The sequence below is a fragment of the Hemiscyllium ocellatum genome, chromosome 10 (assembly GCF_020745735.1).
Source record: "Hemiscyllium ocellatum isolate sHemOce1 chromosome 10, sHemOce1.pat.X.cur, whole genome shotgun sequence".
NCBI lineage: Eukaryota > Metazoa > Chordata > Chondrichthyes > Orectolobiformes > Hemiscylliidae > Hemiscyllium > Hemiscyllium ocellatum.
Window position 1 is genome coordinate 112126860 of NC_083410.1, and position 17035 is coordinate 112143894.

Genomic DNA, 17035 nt, shown 5'->3' on the forward strand with positions numbered 1-17035 from the left:
TGCCAGTTATTAGTATCTTGTACTTGGCATGGCACGGTGGATCAGTGGTTAGCGCTGCTGCCTCACAGCACCAGAGACCCGGGTTCAATTCCTGCTTCAGGTGACTGTCTGTGTGGAGTTTGCCCATTCTCCCTGTGTCTGTGTGGGTTTCCTCCCACAGTCACAAAGATGTGCAGGTTAGGTGAATTGGTCATGCTAAAATGCCCATAGCGTGCAGGGATATGTGGGTTAGGCAAGCGAGTCACAGGTAAATGTAAGCGAATGGGTTTGGATGGGATACTCTTCGGAGGGTCGGTGTGGACTTGTTGGGCCAAAGGGCTTGTTTCCACACTGTAGGGATTCTAGTTCAAAAAAGTTGCCAAATAGTAAAAGTAAAATTGTTGTAACTTGTAGTAAAGCCAATGATTCTCTTTATAAAGAAGTATCTGAATAGTGGTGAACAATTCTGTTTTTAAATATTGAGAGATGTCTTGTCAATATTAATCTCTTGTATGTTTATTTTTAGTATGAGCTTAATTTTGTTGTAGATAATGATTCACATCCAGTCTAGTCCTGTACTTTATATTTCTTGTTTCCATCCAAGGTCCTCAGGCTGATCTCAGTGATAGTACAGTCACTGGACCCTTCAAAATGAATGGAGTTGTTTTAAGATCAATCTACTGCTGGTTGTAGATACTTTTATGTTAAGTGCCCATTGAGTGGAGAGATTGGGACCAACAGTTTCGCAGATGCCACCCACAAAGCCAGAGGTGGTAAGGATATTAATCCGTTCAAAATGCAAGCCACCTGATCCTGGAAGTCTCTCTCTGACCTTTAGTCGATTGTCTGATAAACTGAGATTTAGATATAACATTTAATCAACTGCTTGCAATAGATCACTTGGCTCAAGTTAACAGTTGTTAATGGAATCAAATCCAGAGTCCCTACTGTGTGGAAATAGGCCATTCAGCCCATTGAGTCCATACTGACCCTCTGAAGAACATCCATCCCTCAACCTATCCCTGTCACCTTGCATTTCCCATTCTAATCCGCCTAGCCTGGATATCCCTGGACAGTATGGGCAATTTACCATGGCCAACCCACCCTGCACCTCTTTGTGACTGTGGGAAGAAACTGGAGCACCCTGAGAAATCTGCACAGACACTGAGAGGGCATGCAAACTCCACGCAGGCAGTCACTTGAGGCTGGAATCGAACCCATGTCCCTGCCGCTGTAAGGCAGCAGTGCAAACCACTGAGCCACTGGGTCACCCCTTGTACAAATCCCTTGTAAGGTAGGATTTTTAAAAAAAATTCACTCCAATGATGGATATCCAACAACTCAGTGATCTAATTGCTTCAGTATTATTTCTCATTTAGATGCTAGCCCTCTGTTTTCAGATGATATTACTTGGTGTCAGTTTTTACACGTGCTGATGACACCCAGATCTACCTTGTCATCCACACTCACAACTCCTCCCATCCTGGCTGGGTTATAGTCAGTGCCAGCTCCCTGTACTGGGTCTAATTGGAAGAGTGCTAGAGTGAACTAGATATATTTTATTGCATGTTTGCAGCTGGTTACAGGTTACAATGATGCAATAAACATTGTTCCAGAGACTTTGAGGAGGATCTCATTCCTTCATGGTCCATGTGACACCATCATAGTGTGTGGTGCTTATGACACTCTTTAGTGTTAACCTTTTCACAACACTGTCACGGAGCTGCTAAATGTCTGTCTCAAATCCATACTGCTTCAGCAGAGTATTTCTCTGATTTGGATATTGGGAAGACAGGAACCGTTGTCTGCGCTCCCTCCTGTAATTTTAACTCATTAGGTGTTTGATATGCTTGCCTTTTTTTGTAACTCCTGTACTCAATCCAGTGACCAAATTGTTTATAACCATGGCATTGTGTTTAATCTCCATATGAAATTCTGACCACATCATCAGTAGGATCTTTAATTTTCGCCTTTGTAATTTCATTCGACTCTGCCCCAGCTCCTGTCTCCACTCACCTGCTGTTGAAATTGTCATCTCTACTTTGTTAACTCCAGACTTGATCATTCCAGTGCACGCCACTTGGATTTTCTACCTTTCACTCTCTGTCAACTTGAGGTTATCCAAACTCTGCTGACTGTCTGGCCTTGCTCCAAGTTCTGTTCTGCTGTCACCTTCCTTGGCACCTGGCTAAACAATCACCCAATTTTAGAATTCTCATCATTGTTTTAAAATCCTTCACATCTTGGTCATGTCAACCCAGCCCTTACCCCCCAGCCACCAGTCTTCAGTCACCCAATTCCTGACATTGAAACAGTAACAGCAGCAACTTATGGATCTGGTCATCCTTGTATCAGATAGAAACATGGAGCTCTTGAGAATCCCATTTTAATTACTTCATCTGCCTGAGCTCCGAGTTCTGGAGTTGCCACCTTGACCTCTCTGTAACACCTTGCCCATCCCTAATTGCCCCTTGAACTGAGTGGCCGTTTTCCAAAGGCAGTTCAGAGTTAACTGCATTGATGTGGCTATGGAGTCACACATAGGCCAGGCCAGGTATGCATGGCAGATTTCCCTCCCGAAAGGGCATTAGTGAACCATGTGACTGTTCCAACTATCACTTATCACACTAAGATACATCAGTGAAGTGCCATTTCGGGTATCCTGATGTCTAACTGTGCTACATGAATAAGCTTGGCAAATACTTGGTGAATTGACTGTTGTGTGCGTGACTCTCAACAAACAGAAGCTATTACATCTGAATTCAGCCAACCAGCTTCAGTCCTATCGTGTGTGAATTGATGTGAGCTCTTGCTATTTGTAATGCTCATCACCTCTCTCAGTAAAGAAATGCAAATGTTTTGAAGCATTGATTTCAACTCTGCATATCGGTGAGATAATAGGTACAGAGAAGTAGATGGAAAACAGCAATCACTTCAGGTGGCTTTCGAAGATGATTTTCCATTCTCATCCTGCTTAATAGTTTTGGTTTTTGATCTGGGTTGATAGCCTCAATGGGTTTGCTAGCTATTTAGTCATTGCTGGATGCCAGTTACACTCTCAGTCTCCCAATTGCACTGTGCTTGTACTTTACCTGCTTAAAAGGAAATTGGAAAATGCTTTTCTGTAAATATTATGCTTTTTTAAAATCTATGATAAACTTCAGGTAAGCAGACAGGGTAGTGAAGAAGGGGTTTGATATGCTTGCCTTTTTTTGGTCACTGGGTTGAGTACAGGAGTTGGGAGTCATGTTGTGGCTGTACAGGATATTAGTTAGGCCTCTTTTGGAATACTGCATTCAGTTCTGGTCTCCCTCCTGTATAAAAGAGGTTGTGAAATTTGAAAGGATTCTGAAAAGATTTACAATGGTGTTGCCAGGGTTAGAGAGTTTGAGTTAAGGGAGAGACTGAAATGGCTGAGGCTGTTTTCCCTGAAGCATTGGAGGCTAAGGGGTGACCTTATAGAGGTTTATAAAATCATAAAGGGCATGGACTGGGTAAATAGACAAGGTCATTTCCCCAGAGTAAGGGAGTCCAAAACAAGACAGCATAGGTTTAAGGTGAGAGGGAAAATATATAAAAGGGATCTAAGAAGAAACGTTTTCATGCAGAGGCTAATGGCGTATGGACCAAGCTGCCAGAGGAAGTGGTAGAGGCTGGTACAATTACAACATTTAAAAGGCATCTGGATGGGTATATGAATAAGAAGGGTTTAGAGGGATGTGGGCCAAATGTTGGCAAATGGCACTAGATTAATCTAGGATATCTGGTTGGTATGGGCGAGTTGGACCGAAGGGGCTGTTTCCAAACTGTGCAGCTCTGAGTCGAAGCTTACAGCCCAGAACTCTCTGTTGAAACTTGCAGCTGTTTATGAGCCCGTTGTTTCAAAATAATTAGAATTAAACTTTTTTTGAGTGTTGACGATTGTTTATATATCATTGGTTCTTACTGTATTTATATAGCTGCCCAGGCAGGTCAATATAGCAGCTCCTGATTCTTTGCAGCCAGCGGGGGTGGGGTATTTGTGCTTTGATATGTAGCTGACTCTGATTTCTGCCACTGAACACAGCTTTTCAATGTTTGTGTCTGATATAAGGGCTAACAGCTTCATAAACTACCATTGTTGTCTTTTGATGAATGGAATTAACTTGTTTGCTATAAATTAAACTTCAAAATTGGACTTTACACCATCTGATGTTTTTGTTTTTGAAATCCCATAAAGAGTCGGTGAGTTTGTCCATTAACAGTTGAAGACCTGATCTATAGTCACATTTATTCCCACACAGTCTGGAAGTTTGTGCTTTGTTCACCCTTACTGATCCAAAGTAATTTAAGAATTGGTGTACATCAATAAAATCCATTATTTTTGTGTAGCTTGACTTATCATTGTTACTTTGGTTCAGTTCCTGGTTTTTCACCCTCTCTACACTTTCCTCGTGCGCGCATGCTCTCTTCTCTCTCTACACTCTCTCTCTCTCCACTCTCTCTCTCTACACTCTCTCCCTACACTCTCTCCCTACACTCCTCAGTCCGAGAGAAAGAGGCAGACAGGTATTTATTGCTGATGAAGAAGCAATGTATTGAACTTCAACGTTACTCCTCTGCATTGGCACGCTGTGCCAGAATTCCAAATGCTCTAGATGTCTCTGTCTGTTCAAATCATGCCACGTGCATAATTTTTGTCTTTTTTGGCAAACATGAGATTAAACGTTTATTTAGCCATTTCCATTTTGGAATACTTTTACAGAATGGGATTTCACAGTAAATCCATCAGTTTGTAAACTAACCATCTGTGGAACAGTAGATTTAGCTCCTGCCACCGCCAATGGCAGACTCGGAAAGTACTGACTTTGAGGTGGGAATTGCCAGATTCATTGTAATATTCTGAATGTCTTTGGTGCATATTGAGCAACATGAATTGTGTTAGTGGGAGGGAGGGTGAGGGGCACACAATGTTTTAAAAATGTATGGCACCTTTTATTGTAATAAACCACCCGAACAGGGCTTTACAAGAACATTATAAAACAGTGTAGCATCAAATCTTCTTTCTGAAACTACTGATGTGAATAATCCTAGTTAAGTCAAGAAAATCTTTCTAAAGAGCTGCTTGATCACAGTTTTGGCTGTCTCTCATTTTGTCCAATGTTGGACATTGATGTAATAATGAGATTGTGACTGATTAGCAAGATTGAATCTCATGGAATACAAGGAGAACGACATGGATGCAGAGGCCTGTGACCAGTGGAGTGCCACAGGGATCGGTGCTGGGTCCGCTACTTTTCATCATTTATATAAATGATTTGGATGTGAGCATAAGAGGTACAGTTAGTAAGTTTGCAGATGACACCAAAATTGGAGGTGTAGTGGACAGCGAAGAAGGTTACCTCCGATTACAATGGGATCTGGACCAGATGGGCCAATGGGCTGAGAAGTGGCAGATGGAGTTTAATTCAGATAAATGAGAGGTGCTGCATTTTGGGAAAGCAAATCTTAGCAGGACTTATACACTTAATGGTAAGGTCCTAGGGAGTGTTGCTGAACAAAGAGACCTTGGACTGCAGCTTCATAGCTCCTTGAAAGTGGAGTCACAGGTAGATAGATAGTGAAAAAGGCTTTTGGTATGCTTTCCTTTATTGGTCAGAGTATTGAGTACAGGAGTTGGGAGGTCATGTTGTGGCTGTATAGGATGTTGGTTAGGCCACTGTTGGAATATTGCGTGCAATTCTGGTCTCCTTCCTATTGGAAAGATGTTGTGAAACTTGAAAGAGTTCAGATAAGATTTACAAGGATGTTGCTGGGGTTAGAGGATTTGAGCTACGGGGAGAGGCTGAACAGGCTGGGGCTGTTTTCCCTGGAGCGTTGGAGGCTGAGGGGTGACCTTTATAGAGGTTTATAAAATTATGAGGGGCATGGATAGGATAAGTAAACAAAATCTTTTCCCTGGAGTGGGGGAGTCCAGAACTAGAAGGCATAGGTTTAGGGTGAGAGGGAAAAGATATATAAGAGACATAAAGGGCAACTTTTTCCACACAGAGGGTGGTACGTGTATGGAATGAGCTGCCAGAGGAAGTGGTGGAGGCTGGTACAATTGCAACATTGTAAAGGCATTTGGATGGGCATATGAATAGGAAGGGTTTGGAGGGATATGGGTCAGGCGCTGGCAGGTGGGACTAGATTGGATTGGGATATCTGGTCGGCATGGATGGGTTGGACTGAAGGGTCTGTTTCCATGCTGTACATCTCTATGACTCTATTAGGATAAAGATTGTCCTTGCAATGGTTTTATTTTAAACTTTTAAAAAGTATGATCATTAACAGTGTTGCTATTATGTACCTGCTAAACTATTCACCATCTCTGGAGTAGAGTGGTGCTGGAAAAGCACAGCAACTCGGCTTTTGCCTGAAATGTCGGTTTTCCTGCTCCTTGGATGCTGCCTGAACTGCTGTGCTCTTCCAGCACCACTAATCCAGAATCTGGTTTCCAGCATCTGCAGTCATTGTTTTTACCTATTCACAGTCTCTGCCCTGAGTTGTCTAGTGTAGTGAAGACGACTGGTTGTTGGAAACTTGAGATATAAGGCTAGTAGCATTTTGAAAAATAATAACTGTGCAGTTTTTTGAACAATGCGTGTTGCCTGGTTATAGATATCTGACCATTTCAACTTGTCTTGTGTCATTAAGTGCCTCTGAGATAGTGATTGTAACATAATAAATAACAAAATAGTTGCTTGAGTAAATGAATACAAAGTCTTGTCCCTAGCATTTATTCATTTAAATACATGTCGAGCAGTCTAGTGTTAAGTACTTGAGGCTAGAAATGCAAGAGTAAAGATGGTGCATGAAGACATTTGTATTTTTAAACAAACTTTTTTAATCAAATTGGCTAGTAATATATAAGGCTGAATGGAATTACAGTCATACCTAAATCAAAATTAAGAAATTGTTGAGGTTGTAGATAAATAAAATTGTCAAAAATGATAAAATCCCAAAGTAGACTGACTGACTTTGTTTTAAATCTGTGGCTATTGGCAATGGGGGAAAGTAAGGCTGAGGCCACAGTCGGATCAACCATGATCTTACTGAAAGGCAGAGCAGGCTCGATGGGCTGAATGGCCTACTCCTGTCTCTAATTCATATGCTCATTTGTGAAAAACAAAAACAATTTATACGTGTAGTTCTATGCTTAAGATATTGGCAGGAGGTTACCTTGACTCAGCTCTGCACTTCCAAACAGTAATTTTGGAAATGGTCAGGAGCAGACTGCAGAAGGTCACTCATGGGCATCACCAGCTGTTGTGCCATTTCGTCAACCTGGGTTTTGAAAGACTGAAAAGAGAGGAGTCTGGGTATTAAGAATGTTGATTCTGAGAAAGGGGATAAGAATCCTGTTGACCATGCACCTTATTTTCTCTCTCGGGAAGATTGCAGATTAGAGAACAATTTTGTTTTAGGGGCCTATACCCATTCAGAACTGAACAATCAAGGCCACATGGGTTATTACTCTTGCAGCCGTGAGATTGAGATGTGACTATCACAGGATCAGTCTCCGTATGACAGCGAACCTAGATTTTAGAAGTGAAAGGGTATTGACTAATCCATCCAAGACTAATGAGATCCTAAACTTCTATAAAATGTAAAGGCAAAGCTGCCCTGCGTCCAAGCACACAGTTAGGGGTGAAGGTGTGGGAGCCGTTGCTTTACTAAGTGACTTGAGTGATTCCTGGGACTTTTAATTTTGGGAAGTAAATTTACTTTCAGTTGTTATAGAAACATTTAAGTAACCAGAATTTGTAGAGCTTGTGTTTTACTGGGAGGCACATCTCTGAAATGTATAGTAGGGATGACTAGCTGGTAATTGAAGGGAAGTTCCTATAAGGGCAGCTCTCGGAAATATTGCTCAATCCGAATCCTAGCTACAAAGTAGTTTAATAGGGAGCTATATTATTGTTGTTGTGTAATTCTGGATCACAACATCTCATCCTGTTTACCGCAGTGATATTACTGCAGTAGAGCCTGTCAGTGGGAGTGGGAGATGACTGGACAGGGAGAGATTTTAATATGCAACTATATATTGATATATAAACAAATCAGTTAAACTCTACCACCAGGAAATGTTTAAACTTAAAGAAACAAGAATGATCTGCTGCAAGTGCTGCAAGCGTGCTCTCCTGTGAAAACATGGAGAAACTATTTTCAAAAGAGCGTGGCCTTACTGAAAGAATTATGCTGGCCATGATAGGGGAGACTGTGTCTCTTGGGCTAGAAATAAGCAGGAAGAATACAGAACCTTTCAGAGTCCGAATAAAACCTGTGTGTTTAGAGAGAAAAGAATCTTTTATGCATTTAATAAACCAGCTCAGAATATCTTAAAGACCCTATTCACTTTGGGGCTGATGGCTAGCTGTGTTGTCCAGCTGAATATTTTTGTCACATGTTAATCAGTGATAACCATCCAGAATGAGTGAAAGAGGTGCCTTTATATCGAACTGTTAACATCTTCAGTCTGTCCCACAGTGAGTGAAGTTTGAAATGCAGTCACAGTTATAATGTAGGTATCTTGTAGTATCCGAATGTTAAGTATACTGCTGGGTGGCAGTCCCTTGTTTGAGCCAGTGACCAGTGCTTGCTTTTTGGATGTAACTTTGCTGAGCCATGGTTTAGAGAGGATCGGTAAAATATAGCCTCTGATACTTGACAAACCCACCACCATTGTTGGTGTTAATTCCTTCAGAGTGGAATATGGATCAACATGTACCCAATGTTGCTCTGTTAGTGATTTTCAGACCAGTTCTGGGTGATTTCCTTATGTGAATAGACCATAGATCCAAATAAGTAGGTTTTTATTCATTTAGAGCTTTTAGTTGGTCAAATGTAGTACCCCAGATTGTCCTGTCTGATATTTTATGATGATTCTACTTTTCTCAAACTCTCCTCCAAAAAGTTTCACCAATTTACCAAAAAAAACTTAAAAAAAAAACAAGCCCACAGCGACCATTTACTGTTATTGGTTGTTGTAAGAACCTAGGAGAAAGTGAGGTCTGCAGATGTTGGAGATCAGAACTGAAAATGTGTTGCTGGAAAAGCGCAGCAGGTCAGGCAGCATCCAAGGAGCAGGAGAGTCGACGTTTCTGGCATGAGCCCTTCAGGAATCATTCCTGAAGAAGGGATCATGCCAGAAACATCGACTCTCCTGCTCCTTGGATGCTGCCTGACCTGCTGCGCTTTTCCAGCAACACATTTTCAGCTCTGTTGTAAGAACCTATCTGGTTCACTGATGTCTGTAAAATGGTAATCTGCTGGCCTTGCCTGTTCATGCCTAGATGTGACTCCAGTCCACCGCAGTGTGGTTGGCTGTTAATTACCCTCTGAAATGGCCTGGAGAGAGACTCGGGTTGAGGGCAATTTGGGGTGGACAGCAAATACTGGCCTTGTCAGCAACACTTAGCTCTCATGAAAGAAGAAAAGACCCAGCTACTGTTAATTAAGGAATTCTCAGGTTTTCCTCACCGGGTCGTTTAATGTAATTATTGTCTTGTCACAGAGGGTGTGCAGCAGAGATTCACCAGCCAGATTTCAGGGCTAGTGGGATTGGCTTGGGTGAGATTGGGGACGCTGGATCTGCGTTCTCTGGAATGTTGAAGAACGAGTGATGACCTCACTGAAACTTGTTACAAACATTGAAAGGTGTGACAGTGTGGCTGTAGGTCGGTTCCCCCACCTCCCCATGTCTGGTGAGTCCTGAACTGGGGGCACAGTCTCCGAATAAGTGGCAGAAAATGAGGGACAGCTTTGTACTTCATGTGGTGAATCTTTAGAATATTCTCTCGCAGAGAGCTTTGGAGGCATCCATCATTCAACAGGTTCAAAACAGAGATTGCTAGATTCCTGAAGAATGACATCAGAAGCACTGAAAATAGTGGGGGAGGGGTGGGGGAATGATCAATTGGAATAGTTAAACAGGCTCCAGGAACTGCAGAGCCCTGTCCTGTTATAAAAGCAAAATACTGCATTTGGTGGAAATCTGAAATGGGACAAGTGTTGGAAATACACAGTTACAAATCCTCCAACACCAGGTTAGAGTCCAACAGGTTTATTTGGAAGCACTAGCTTTCAAAGCGCTGCTCCTTCATCAGGTGGTTGTAACAAGAATATTATAACCTGGTGTTGTGTGGTCTTTAACTTTGTACACTCCAGTCCAACACTGGCACCTCCAAATCATGGAAATACTCAGCAAGCCCTGAATTTATTGTCATGTGTACTGAGGCAAAGCTTTTCACTGCGCCTCAGTACACGTGGCAATAAATTCAATTCCATGATCTGTTTCAATGTTTCAGATCCAGTCTGACTACTTTAGAATTTTGGCCTCCTATGTCACAGCACCAGTCACCATTGCCCTTATCAATGTTACCCTGAATCTAAAATATTGGCAGATGTGTGTTTTCAAAGAGCAGTACTTTAAGACTCCAGGAGGCTATTTTGTGTGAGTTAGTGCACAATGAACATGAACAGTGGGTGCTGGTCCTCTAGGGAGCACCTCATCAAACAAATGACGACATCTTTCATGGAGAAGTATCTGAATAATAAGCATCTGAGTAATGCTTTTGGTATTGTTAAGTGGAAAATTTTTAATTTCTTCAGCTGTTTCTGGTTTCAATCTGCCATCTTCCTCTTGTAGTTATCAATGAAAAGCTTGGGATGGAGTTTTATGTTTTGGGATTGGTTCTAAAGCAATGACAAAAACAAATATTTAATTTGACTTTAGAAATTAACTGTTGGAGATGTTTTACCTTGATGAGTTGTTAATTTATGCTGCATTTTTTTAAGTAAACTACCTTTGAAAGAATGCATCTTGTGATGAATGCTGTGTCTTTCTTAAACAATAAACAACCAACAGTAGTTCTTCAAGTATATCATCTTGTAACGGCCCTCATCAAATATTTTCTTGATTGTTGCAAACAGCAATGTAAAAGAACACTTGTAGATTTATTGTAGGTTGAATCTAAGCCGGCATTGTCCTTTTGAAAACATGTAACAGATCTGTGACCTTTTAAATATGTCCCTGTTAATTGTGAAAAGCATCAATTGTTGGATTGACAGCTTTCTGAGTTTAACATTCTTGATGTTTGGAAGTGTGTTTAGGATGGTGATAGGGGAGGGAGCAATTTTAGGTGACAACTTTCAGCTAATGTTACTTGGTGTATTGGCAGGACATTAAAAGAGTTTTTTCCTACAGTGCATTATTAATATGGTAAATGAGCTGAGAGACGCATACAAAATCTGCCAACACTCCCTGTCTATTGAGCCTCATGAAAAATGGATATTTGGGAGTTGGGCCAGGGGTGAGGTGAGGGGTGGGTGCTGTCGGATTATATTGCATATTGGTCCAGGAGGATAGACCATTAACAGCCTGTTGTACAGTTTATATTGAAGCTGGCAGAAATGGAATTGGATGGGAGGAAAGTTTGGGGGGGGGGGGGTGGGGTGCTGTTTGGGTTCAGCTCATCACCTCCAGAGACCCAACCCTCCCTCTACACTGAGTCACCGGAGTAGATTTTTGGCTGGTCTTTTGGGCGTTACAGATTGGGTGTCCTTTACCGAAACCGTATGGTTTTAATTTGCACTAAAGACACAGATATGTTTTAAAGTATACATTCTTTGAAGCTGCCCTTGTTCCTGGGAATTAGGCTTCATACCATGGTTAGTTTGATTTACAATTATTTGTTATCCACTGCAGTGTCTGAAAATTGTTTCTATAGTAACATGTTATTTACAATTGCATGTCTTTTGGTTTGATTTTCTTGTGTAATATTTCACTATTTCCCCTCCCTTTCTCACAGTCAGATTTCACCCGCCATGAACATTGTGGTGGGCTTTTTGTTCAACTCCTTCCACACTTCACTTTTGATGCTTTGCTCTAAAACATAATCTAACGGTAGTAATTTGCTTGTATCTGTGACAAATTTTTTAAAAAGATCTTAAGAATTCTCATAAGTTGACATTTTAAATTTTACTTCATTGATCGGTTCTGTAGATCCCTAATTGCCCTTAAGGTGGTCATTAGTTGCTTTCTTGGGCTTCTCGAGGCCATTCAGTATAGATTTCCCCACAATACTATTAGAGACAGAGTTCTGGGATTTTAACTTTGCAGCATTAAAGAAACAAACAATATCTTTCCAAATCAGGATGGTGAATGGCTTGGAGGGATCTTGCAGGGGGTGGTGTTTCCAAGTATCGGCTTTCTAGGTGGAAGTGGTCATGGGTTTGGAAGGTGCTGTCTAAGGAATCTTGGTGAGGTATTGCATTGTGTTTTGTAGCTGGTACACATTCTGTTACTGAGTGTCAGCATTGGAGAGAGAGGATGTGGTACCAATCAGATAAACTGCTTTGACTTGGGTGGTGTCAAGCTGCTTGTGTTGTTGGAGCTGCACCCATCCAGGGCAAGTGGGGAGTATTCCCTCACACTCCTGACTTGTGCCTGGTAGATGGAGGACTGGCTTTGGGGAGTCAGGAAGTGACCTACATGCAGGAGTGTTCCTAGTCTCTGACCTGCTTTTATAGCCACTGTATTTATGTGGCTAATAAGAAATAGAAATTGCTGGAGAAACTCAGCAGGTCTGGCAGCATCAGTGGGGAGAAAGCAGAGTTAATGTTTTAATTCCAATGACTCTTCATCCAGCTCTGAAGAGTCACTGGATGTTAGATATTAACTCTACTTTCTCTCCACAGCTACTGTCTGACCTGCTGAGTTTCACCAGTAATTTCTGTTTTCAGATCTACAGCATTTGCAGTTCTTCGCATTATTTAAATGGCCAATACAGTTTAGTTTCTGGTCATTAGTAACCCACAGGATTTTGATAGTGGGGATTTAGTGATCATGCAATTGAATGTCAAATTGTCTGATTTATTTGTGCACTTTGTCTTCACATTGTCTTTAGTTTTGTGGAGATTTCTGACTGATCCATCCTGAAATAGTGACCTGCTTTGCCACCTGCTGGGTGTGTGAGTGACACCCTAAGGGAGGTCCGTCCTTCTCCACCTCTGGCCCCTTGTGCTCAATCTTCATCCTGAGTGACTGTTGTATCAGACGGTTGGCCTGAAAGGGTTAATGTAGAAACTTTGGAATAGCTCTGCCTGCTGAAAGATAAATGTCTGTCTCTGGGAAAGACTAGTAATTGGGAGGAGTGAGTTAGTTCTAAGAAGTTGTTCAAAGTTAGTCAGCTCTAGAATGTGCAGTTATCTAAATTTAGATTAGATTCCCTACAGTGTGGAAACAGGCCCTTTGGCCCAACAAGTCCACACCGACCCTCTGAAGAGTAACCCACTCAGACCCATTTCCCTCTGACACCTAACACTACGGGCAATTTAACATGGCCAATCACACTGTGGGAGGAAACTGGAGCACCTGGAGGAAACCCACACAGACACGGGGAGAATGTACAAACTCCACACAGACAGTCGCCCAAGGCTGGAATCGAACCTGGGACCATGGTGCTATGGGGCAGCAGTGCTAACCACTGAGTCACCATGCCGCCCCATAGTGTAGGCATAGCTACTGTCATTCAGGAGATGTGTCTTTTGCCTAATGTTATTGTGGTTGTGGGAATCCAGCATTCCAGAAACTCCAGTTAAGCTTTTAGGAATAGGAGTTTGAATCCTCACATAGCAGATGGTGAAATTTGAATATAATAGTCTGGAATATGGAGCAGTGTAACATTCATGTAACCAAAATCGATTATAGTAAAAACTAACCTGGTTCTCTAGTGTCCTTTTTAGGAAGGAAGCTGCCCTCCTTGCCCAGTCTGGCCTACAGGTGACTCCAGACACACAGCAATTTGGTTAAGTCTTAACTGCCTTCTGGGCAATTAGGGATGGACAATAAATGATGCCCAGTGATGTCCAAATCCCATAAACGAGTTATAAAGAAATCCCAACTGAATTTAATTTGTTCAACACACAATAGTAAATTAGTGCTGTTTCTGCCAAAGAGTTACTGACCTTAAATGGTGAAGGATTAACCATTAATAAGCCCCATGGACTTACATTATAGGAGTGGTTGAGTGGCAGAAAATCTATCCAAAGATGATCAGCTCCTAGCTGTGGGAAATGAGCCTTACTTTTAGCTGCCCAGGTCGTAATTTCCTAATATTGTCTCCCAAAACCTTGCCTCATTTTTCAAGCTTTTGGTCATCTGTATTAACATGTCCTGCTGTGGGGAGATGTCAGCCACATGAAATTTCATGACATTTCTGGAGTTGTATAAATGCAATGAAATATAGCGCATTGTCTGTTTTTGAACATGGCACAGTATTTCTCTAACTTCACACAACAGCAAAGTAAACCGGGGAGGGTGGGGGGAAGGAGGGGAGGGGAGAGGGAGAGCAAGCAGCTCGTTCCATACACGTACCACCCTCTGTGTGAAAAGGTTGCCCCTTAGGTCTCTTTTATAGCTTTTCCCTCTCACCTTAAACCTATGCCCTCTAGTTCTGGAATCCCCAACCCCAGGGAAAAGACTTTGTCTATTTATCCTATCCATGCCCCTCATGATTTTATAAACCTCTATGAGGTCACCCCTCAGCTTCCAACGCTTCAGGGAAAACAGCCCCAGTCTGTTCAGCCTCTCCCTGTAGCTCAAATCCTCCAATCCAGGCAACATCCTTGTAAATCTTATCTGAACCCTTTCACAGTGTCCAATTGGAGGGACACCAGAATTGCCAATATTCCAATAGTGGCCTAACCAATTTCCTGTACAGCTGCAACATGACCTCCCAACTCCTGCACTCAATACTCTGACCAATAAAGGAAATGCCTTCTTCACTATCCTATCTAGTTGCGACTCCACTTTCAAGGAGCTATGAACCTGCAGTCCAAGGTCTCTTTGTTCAGCAACACTCCCTAGAACCTTACCATTAATTGTATAAGTCCTGCTAAGATTTGCTTTCCCAAAATGCAGCACCTCGCATTTATCTGAATTAAACTCCAACTGCCACTTCTCAGCCCATTGGCCCATCTGGTCCAGATCCTGTTGTAATCTGAGGTAACCCTCTTCACTGTCCACTGCACCTCCAATTTTGGTCAAGAGTGTGTTGCTGGAAAAGCGCAGCAGGTCAGGCAGCATCTGAGGAGCAGGAGAATCAACATTTCGGGCATAAGCCCTTCATTAGGAACTTCCTGAAACGTTGATTCTCCTGCTCCTCGGATGCTGCCGGACCTGCTGCGCTTTCCCAGCAACACATTCCCGATTCTGACCTCTAGCATCTGCAGTCCTCACTTTCTCCTACATCCAATTTTGGTGTCATCTGCAAACTTACTAACTATACCTCTCATGCTCACATCCAAATCATTGATATAAATGACTCCGACCTGCCTATGGGCTGGTTAATCAATAAAGCTGTCTTGATAGTATCTCCAAATTGCTTGCATTATCTCTCTAGCGCTGTTTACTGGTGTGTGTGTGAGAGAGTTGGAGGGGGGGGGGTGGTGTTGGGGGCAGAGGGCAGTGTTAGGGAATGAGTCTAATGTCGGAAGGTAGCATACAAGAGTGTCTTTTTAAAAAAAAGTTTTACTTATTTTTAAAGGAAATGGTACCAGCCCTGGGAATGAATAGAAGGCAGCTTTTTTCTCTCTGTCGGTAACTAACGGGTGTGTGATGAAATGGCACAGCCCCATCAGCAGGCTGAGCTGTTGGAGTTGTTCGGTGGGGGAGGGGTGAAAAGGAAGCTGTTTCTAGTGAATGCATTACTCTAGCAGTCAGCACAGGAACTGTGTTCGAGTCACGTAACTGAGGCTAATGGGTGAGTGGCACTTTCCAGCTCCATTCTGGTCAGTCCTGTGGACCTGCTGTTAATCACACCAAGGTGACGGGCTGCTTTGAAGATCCCTTTGGTATCAGGGTGGGAAAGGCTGCTCTGTAAGGATCTTCTACTGATCGATTACTGCTGCATTAATGAATGCTGTAAATACAGGTAATTTATGGGATGTGCCGTCCATGTTTCTAAGTGTTTGTAAATCCAGTGGCTCAGTTTTCCTGTGTACTTCAGCTGATTATAAACTAGTGATCTCACTTTTTATGCTAATAATTACATTCTGAATGCAATATTCTACATGCAGAGCAAGGCAGGTTGTTTTTTTTTAATTCTGGATTAGTGGTGCTGGAAGAGCACAGCAGTTCAGGCAGCATCCGAGAAGCAGGAAAATCATCAGGATTCCTGATGAAGGGCTTTTGCCCGAAACATCGATTTCGCTGCACTTTGGATGCTGCCTGAACTGCTGTGCTCTTCCAGCACCACTGATCCAGAATCTGGTTTCCAGCATCTGCAGTCATTGTTTTTACCTGCTTTTTTTTTTAAAACGTAGATTTCAAATCTCTTTAATTATCAGAATTGATCTCATCACCATGTCAGGATATATAGCATTATTAATCGTGAAGAACACAAGAATACCCTGTTTCTGATTTGGGTTTTTATAACAGTGACTGCCCCTGTTATTTGCTAACAGTGTCACTTTCCTGTTATACCAGGATGAGTGTTATACCCGAGGACAAGTGGAGATCAGTCTCACTGGATCTCAGCAGCATTTCAAATGCTCCTGGATGAAAGGAGTCTTTAGAGGTTCGGGCGTGTAACAGCTTGGGTAAGGAGTAGGTGTGAGCAGTGCACTGAGTGTGGGGACCTGGATCAGAGGAACCCATTCACGTGAACTCTCACACTTAACTTCTGCAAGAAATCTACTGTTCTTGGGTGCTGTTGATGTGTTTAAAATCTGAAGCTTCTGTGTAGCACCTGCACACAGTCATGTATGAAATAAGAGTCTCGACCAGTTTAATTATCCTTCAGTAAGATGTTGTAAAACTGTTACATTGCAAATGAGCAGTTTGAGCTGGCTGGGTCAGTAACCTAATCCACATATTCCCAAATGACAAGGGTTCCTGTGTGACACAGAGCTAGAAAATTGGAGCAAAGGTTGGAGGGAGATATCGAATGGAAACTCCTTTCCACAGCTGTGTGACTTGTCAGGATACTCCATGTTCTGTGCAATGTTTTGGTTATACTTGGAGTAATAT

The 17035-nt window shown here is 42.3% G+C and overlaps 1 protein-coding gene across 5 annotated transcripts in view; it reads left to right on the forward strand.

Moving 5' to 3' along the window:
* Positions 1-17035, forward strand: part of sertad2b (SERTA domain containing 2b) — a 63954-nt gene that overhangs the window by 3331 nt on the left and 43588 nt on the right. For 2 of the 5 annotated variants that reach the window (XM_060831101.1, XM_060831105.1), the window contains exon 1: positions 15756-15938. The exons of 2 other annotated variants lie outside the window; for them this stretch is intronic. The gene's annotated coding sequence lies outside the window, so the exon portion shown is untranslated. Of the gene's footprint in view, positions 1-15726; positions 15939-17035 lie in introns of those variants that run through there. One more of the 5 variants, XM_060831104.1, reaches the window with a different exon arrangement.